We start from the raw sequence: 6639 nt of genomic DNA on the forward strand, positions 1-6639 counted from the left end.
GCTCCGACACAAGTCCGTTTCCTCCATTTTGCGGCACGCCACACCCCTGCCGATTAACAGGACCCCCGTTTCAACCGTAGGAGGTCCCTTTCCTCCGTTTTGCGGTACGCCAGACCCCTCCGGATGAACAGGATCCCGTTTCGAACGTGGCCGGTCGAACACAAGGCCGTTTCCTCCATTCTGCGGTATGCCAGGCCTCGTTTCCATCGGCTGTTCCGTCCAAGCCCTCCCGATGAACACGACGATTCATTCCGTTCCGACCCAGCCGGTTGGCTGCCCATGAACACGACGACGACGCTGTTTCTTCGTTCTGACCCAGCCATGTACACGAGCCCTGGCCGTACGTATGCGCGAGTAGGCGTTCGAGACCCCGCCCGTATGTACGTACGTGGCCGTATTTACTTTCTTGCACACTGCCTGCTGTACGTACGTGTACATGCTACGTGCGCGCCTCTACTACGACACATGCGCGCCTCTACATCGACCAGTATGTACGTACACGTTCGCGACCAGAATGACAACGCTACGTACGCTTCGACCAGGTGGGTCCCGACTGTCAAGCACTTCCTTGCGTGCGAAGATGTAGCTAGTGGGTCCCAGCAGTCAGGGGGGCGAATCGTTTTTTTTGCCCGGACGCACTTCCTTGCGTGCGAAGATGTAGCTGGTGGGTCCCAGCAGTCAGGGGGAAACATTTTTTTGTGAAATACGGTGGCCCGTCCGGTGGGTCCCCACTGTCAGGTGGAGGAATAATTATTTTGCGCGTAATAAAGAGGCACTTCCTTGCTGCGGCCGTGGACCCAGCTGTCAGCTTCTCCACGTACAGTACTCTTCCGATGGAAGTCGGTCGTTGACCACATTGACCACGCCGCGCTGAGAGCACCAAGGCGGTGGACGACGGCGAGGACTAGGACGGGGACGACGCGGAGCCAGGGAACACGCGGCAGTGGATGCCCACGCGGAGAGGAGTACGAGGGTTCACTGGTTCGGCTACGGTGTATGGCTGTTGTCGCCGCAGAATAACAAGGGGTGTGGGTGAGTAGAGGGATGGCCTGGCCAGCGGTGGGAGTAGTAGGGGTCGGTGAGGCCTTCGGCCACGGGAGGCAGGAGCATGAGGCACGACCGGCGCTGGTTTGGGCAGCTGGAGCAAGAAGACCAGAGGTTGAAGAAGCACTACGGCCGTTGGATGGACATCGTACGGTCACTGGAGCTATAATCATGCATATTGACTAAGTTGACAAAGCCCTCCGTCCCCGTCAACTTAGTAGGCCCACAAGTCAGCCTCCCACTATACTGGGTCCCAGCTAGCAGGGGGAGTATTCATTTTTTGTGCGTAATAAGGAGGCACTTCCTTGCGTGCGAAGATATAGCTGGAGGGTCCGAGCTGTCAGCGGCAGTAACGTTTTTTTCGCGAAATACAGAGGCCCTTTCGGTGGGTCCCAGATGTCAGGTGGAGGAATCATTATTTTGCGCGTAATAAGGAGACATTTCCTTGCATGAGGCCGTTGACCCAGCTGTCAGCCTCTCCACGTACAGTCTACTTCAGATGCATGTCGGTCGTTGAGCATGTTGACCAGGCCGCGCCGAGAGCACCAGGGCAGTCGACGATGGCGAGGCCTAGGAAGGGAACGACACAGAGCCAGGGAAGACTCGGCAGTTGTTTCCCACGCGAAGGGGAGTACGACTGTACGAGGGTTTACTGGTTCGTCTGCCGTCGCCGGAGAATAACAGTAGGTGTGGGTGAGTAGGGGGATGGCTAGGCCAGCGATGGGAGTACGGTGGGGCGGTGAGGCCTGCGCGACAGCACAGCCAGCCGCGGGGAGGAGAGAGCAGGAAGTCCCGCCGGCACTTGTTTGAGCGGCTGGAGCAGGAAAAGCAGAGATTGAAAAAGCACGACGGCCGTTGGATGGACATCCAACAGTCACTGCTTGTGCGTCAACCTTTGTTTTTAGGAAAGCCTCAAATCTGTGGAAAACATCATAGAGCCCATCTGCCATTATTTCTAACAATTTACATCCCATTTGCTAATTCTTAAGTTTTTTTGGAGCCCATATTCTTTTTGTTAGCATTACAGCCCATATTGTGGCCACGGTTAAAAAATTATACGAAATTTTGCATATTTCGGTGCGGTCCGAGCTGTTTTTAATCCCGAAATTTCGAGTCAAGTTCAAACTGATTTTAAAATAAATAAATATATCAATATAAAATCCAACAAATTGTCCACGCATAAAAATCATACAATTGAAAATCTCGAAATAAAAAAATAAATTTGAAACTAATTGCAGGTTTGATGTGTTTTAAAAATATACAACCCATTTCTCATTACTGATAGGCCATTTTCTCGGCCAGCCGAATGAAAGCTCTCCTCATCTTGAAAGATTTGCAGCCCAACAGGCCTGACAAAGCGACTTACTTGGCAAATCACAAAAAAACTGGGTTGTGGCCGTGGAGCCAGCTGTCAGCCTCTCCACGTACAGTATTCTTCCGATGGAAGTCGGTCGTTGAAAACATTGACCACGCCGCGCCGAGAGCACCAAGGCGGTGGACGACGACGAGGCCTAGGAAGGGGACGACGCGGAGCCGGGGAAGACGCGGCAGTGGATGCCCACGCGGAGAGGAGTACGAGGTTTCACTGGTTCGGCTGCGGTGTGAGGCTGCCGTCGCCGCAGGGCCTGGCAAGCGGTGGGAGTAGTAGGGGCGATGAGGCTTCAACGGCAGCACAGCCGGCCACTGGAGGTGGGAGCAGGCGGTCTCGCCGGCGCTGGTTTGGGCGGCTGGTGCAAGAAGAGCAGCGATTGAAGAAGCAGCAGAACCATTCAATTCAAATCCAATGGTTACTGCTGCTAGAATCGTTTGTTGACTAAGTTGACAAGCCCTGCGTACGCGTCAACTTAGTAGGCCCACAGGTCAGCCTCCCAACCGGTGTGCCCAAGATGTCAGTGGGAGGAATCATTTTTTTCGCGTAATAAGGAGGCAGTTGATTGCGTGCGTCCAGGCCAGCGGAGGGAGTAGGGTGGGCCGGGGAAGCCTGCGCGGCATCATAGCGGGCCACAAGAGGAGGGAGCAGGCAGTCCCGCCGGCGCTAGTTTAGGCGGCTGGAGCAGGAACATCAGAGATTGAAAAAGCACGTTGGCCGTTGGATGGACATCCAACAGTCACTGCTGCTAGAATCGTGTGTTGACTCACAAAGCCTTGCGTAAACAAGTCAGCCTCGAAATCTGTGGCGTATACAGCCCGTTTGCTATTATTTTTATAATTTTTACTCATTTCTAATTCATATGGAATTTATTGCAGCCCGTTTTCCATTTTTAGAATTGCTGCCCATTTTCTGGTCAGCACCAGGGTTAAAAAAATTAACTAAATATGTGGGAAATTTTGAAAATTCGCAAATTTTTGCTGGGGAAGAAAATATTCTTAATCCAAAAATTAGTAGCCATACTAAAACAAAATTAAAAATAAATTAGTACTATGTCATGTTAAATCCAATGAAATACGTATAAGATATCAGTGAAGAACAAAAACAAAAAAAGAAACTAATATCCCATTTGCTATAATTTTTTTGCAATTTTCAACCCCTTTTGATATTAATTTTAACAGACACTGACCATACTCTTTGGCCAGGCCGGAATGCATCCCTCCTCGTCTTGAAAGATTTGCAGCCTAGTAAGTCGGAGAAAACAAATAGGCCTAGCTTGGGTATTCTTCAAAAAGAAATACTGGGCTACCTAGTTTCCCAAAGAAAAAACTACTGGGCTGGTCATGTTGTTAGACGGGCCACAGAGACCGCACAACCCAGTTTATAGCCTGCTCCTCCGAATTACTACTAAAAAAAGTTGTGCAATTCTGTCGTTAATCGACTATACGTTAAAAATGATGTGGGTCCCAGATATCAGCAGGTTGGATTAGAGTAAAAAAACGAGGGGTTCATCTGAGTAGTAAAAGAGGGGCTTGCTTGTGTTCGGGAGTGGACCTGGTGGGTCCGTACTGTCATACACACAACTACAGTCCTCTCCCGATTCACTATGTTGACAGGGACCATTTCGAAAAAAAACTATGTTGACAGGGCCGGACGGCGGCGCCGCGGCGAGCGCACCAAGGTGGAGGATAAAGTGTTGTCGCCAATGTGCTGGGCTGGGTTGGACATTCTTACTGAAAAATAAAAATGGACCAGATCTATTTACGATGTTGACTACGATTTGCATGGGTCCACTGGTTGCAGGAAGAAAATGCTGGGAGAAAGAAGATTGGTCGCTATCTTTGCCGAAGAATAATATCGACTGAATGTAACGACACTATCATAGGAAATAATATCCTCCTGTTAAATTGTGAATTTAAAGAACTGGTGCATGAGCATTTAGCTTTATTTATTTATTTACTTATTTATGTTTAGGGGACCTTGAGCATTTACCTGGGCCAGATTCATGTGAGAGCCTCCCTTCCAGTTAATTATGGGCTTCTCTATTGGGCCTTCATCAGTGGGCTGCATGTTATCAACAAGTGGAAAATGTGTTCCGTACGAAAAATAGTATGCGCTACGTACGTTACGGGGCACTAAAGGATCGAACCGTGCAACGACTTCCAAAACATTGTGTTTGTCATTCTTACAACACATTTATTCAACCAACAGACGAAATATACTACTGATTGTACATCGAAAACAACATCAGCAGCAACCAGGGCTGGGGGTGGAACAGAAGCAGTAAGCAGGCCAGAAGAGTGAAGACGCAACTCTCTCTTCCAAAGCAAACATCAGCCATCATTACAAATGGGCTACCAAAAAAGAACAAGTGTATGCATCAAACTAAATAAAGATCCTACTACACAAGTGTACGCATCTAACTAACTGGCTCAGTTAGACGTTACTATTTATTAAGCTGTGGAGATTAGGTGACGGCTTGAACCAGATGGGTGCCTGACGGGGGAAACTCCAGCCAGCAGGTCAAAGTCTGATACTTGCGACCCTCTCTCCTACTTTGGGCTGCAGAGCGTGGCGGAACATATCAGGGTATGGTGCATGCACAGACGCATGGTACGCTGTGTACACACAGTTTTGCCTCATGAACGAAACCGCGTTGCCATCATGATCCTTGCCGTCGGTTATCTCCTGGTTAATCGGATAATTCAGTCCGACAAACAGAGAGCATGTACCAAGGCTACTTACCAACCTCCAGTCAAAAATTCCTGAAGGCCCAGAGAAGCTGGGATCCTGCACAAAGACCTTGCAGTGACTGTGATTGTATTCCGGGAAACAACACGTGCAACTGCCATGCCGCTTTTCTTTGAAAGGTTCTGGGATTAAGAAGGGTAGGGACACCAGGCGGCATACAACATCATATCAAGTTGAAGTCAAATAACCCTAAAAAAGTTGGAGTCAAATAAAAAAGGGCTCTTGATGTAGTCAATCTTAAGAACAACATGTTATGAGCATGAATATTTTTTCAGTAAATGTTGACAGTAATATAAGCAAGCCATCATGATATCATAGGAAAGTAACATACTGCTGAACAGCCGTTTGTAGCGATGACTGGAGTAGGCCAGCAATACGTTCAGCCATAGAAGGAGTCGACAGCGTAAATGAAGCCCTTGTGTTCAATGGCATCAGAGAACCATGGAGGATGTATGATCCTGTGATGGATGTGCAGATTTATCCACTTACCGCAGTGACCTGTCAGATAGGCGAGATCGTGGTTGAAGAACACAATTAGCCTGAAGTCTTTATAATTCGCAGATCTTGTGGGCACTTGGCATATTACAACCTTGAGCAAATCAAACTTGGTATCACGTTGGCTACTGTAAGATTCTGAGTATTCTGGGTCGCGGTGCCAAAGCAGTGCAGTGTTAATCGAAGGAAGGGGGATCAATCGCCGGGTGTAGACCTCCACGAGCATCCAGCTGTCGCGACCGTGCACAAGCACCATCCAAGACGTGTTCATGCCGACCCAGTACATACCGTTAATGTAGTTGAGGGTGACGGGGATCGGATCGCAGTCAAGGGGGTTGATGCTCGCCACCCTACGGTCGTTATGCTGCGTGACACGCCGTTTCTGAAGATCAGGCGGCCTCAGCAAGCAAGGAGCTGGCTTAAAAAGCTCCGGCTTGAGGGCTTTGAGTAAACAGTACAGCCCCGACGAGCACGCAGCGAGCGGCATGGTACTGAGATTGTCCACACGCGAAACAATGAGCTTGATTACCTCTGTGGGGAGCGAATTCAAGCCACTCTTTCGGCGAACGCTGCTCGGTTCTGCCATTGTTAGTGCTTGGGTTTCGGACGAGGGGGGAGGCGCCTTAGCGGGGATGGAAGATAGGACGAGGGGGAGGCGCCTAAGCGGGGATGGAAGAGCGAACAAAGATGGAGAAGCGAATATGTGCTGCGGAAAGTGGACAGGTGATGATGACTACAACACGCCGCTTGACTTACGAGACACATACCAGCAGTGTAGGGTCATATCGAAGTCAGACAACTTGCTTGAGTGATCACAGTACTGGTACTCCCTACAGTACCTGCTACTATGCCCTAACTTGCTTGAGTAGAGTAGTAGTGGAGTAGGACTCTGCTCTACTACTAGCACCGGAGGAGTAGTATGTTCTAATCTAAAATAGTTACAAACTTCAATGCCCGAGCGTGGAACGACTACGAACCGC

This window comes from Triticum aestivum, chromosome 5D (genome assembly GCF_018294505.1).
Source record: "Triticum aestivum cultivar Chinese Spring chromosome 5D, IWGSC CS RefSeq v2.1, whole genome shotgun sequence".
In the NCBI taxonomy this organism is placed as follows: Eukaryota; Viridiplantae; Streptophyta; class Magnoliopsida; order Poales; family Poaceae; genus Triticum; species Triticum aestivum.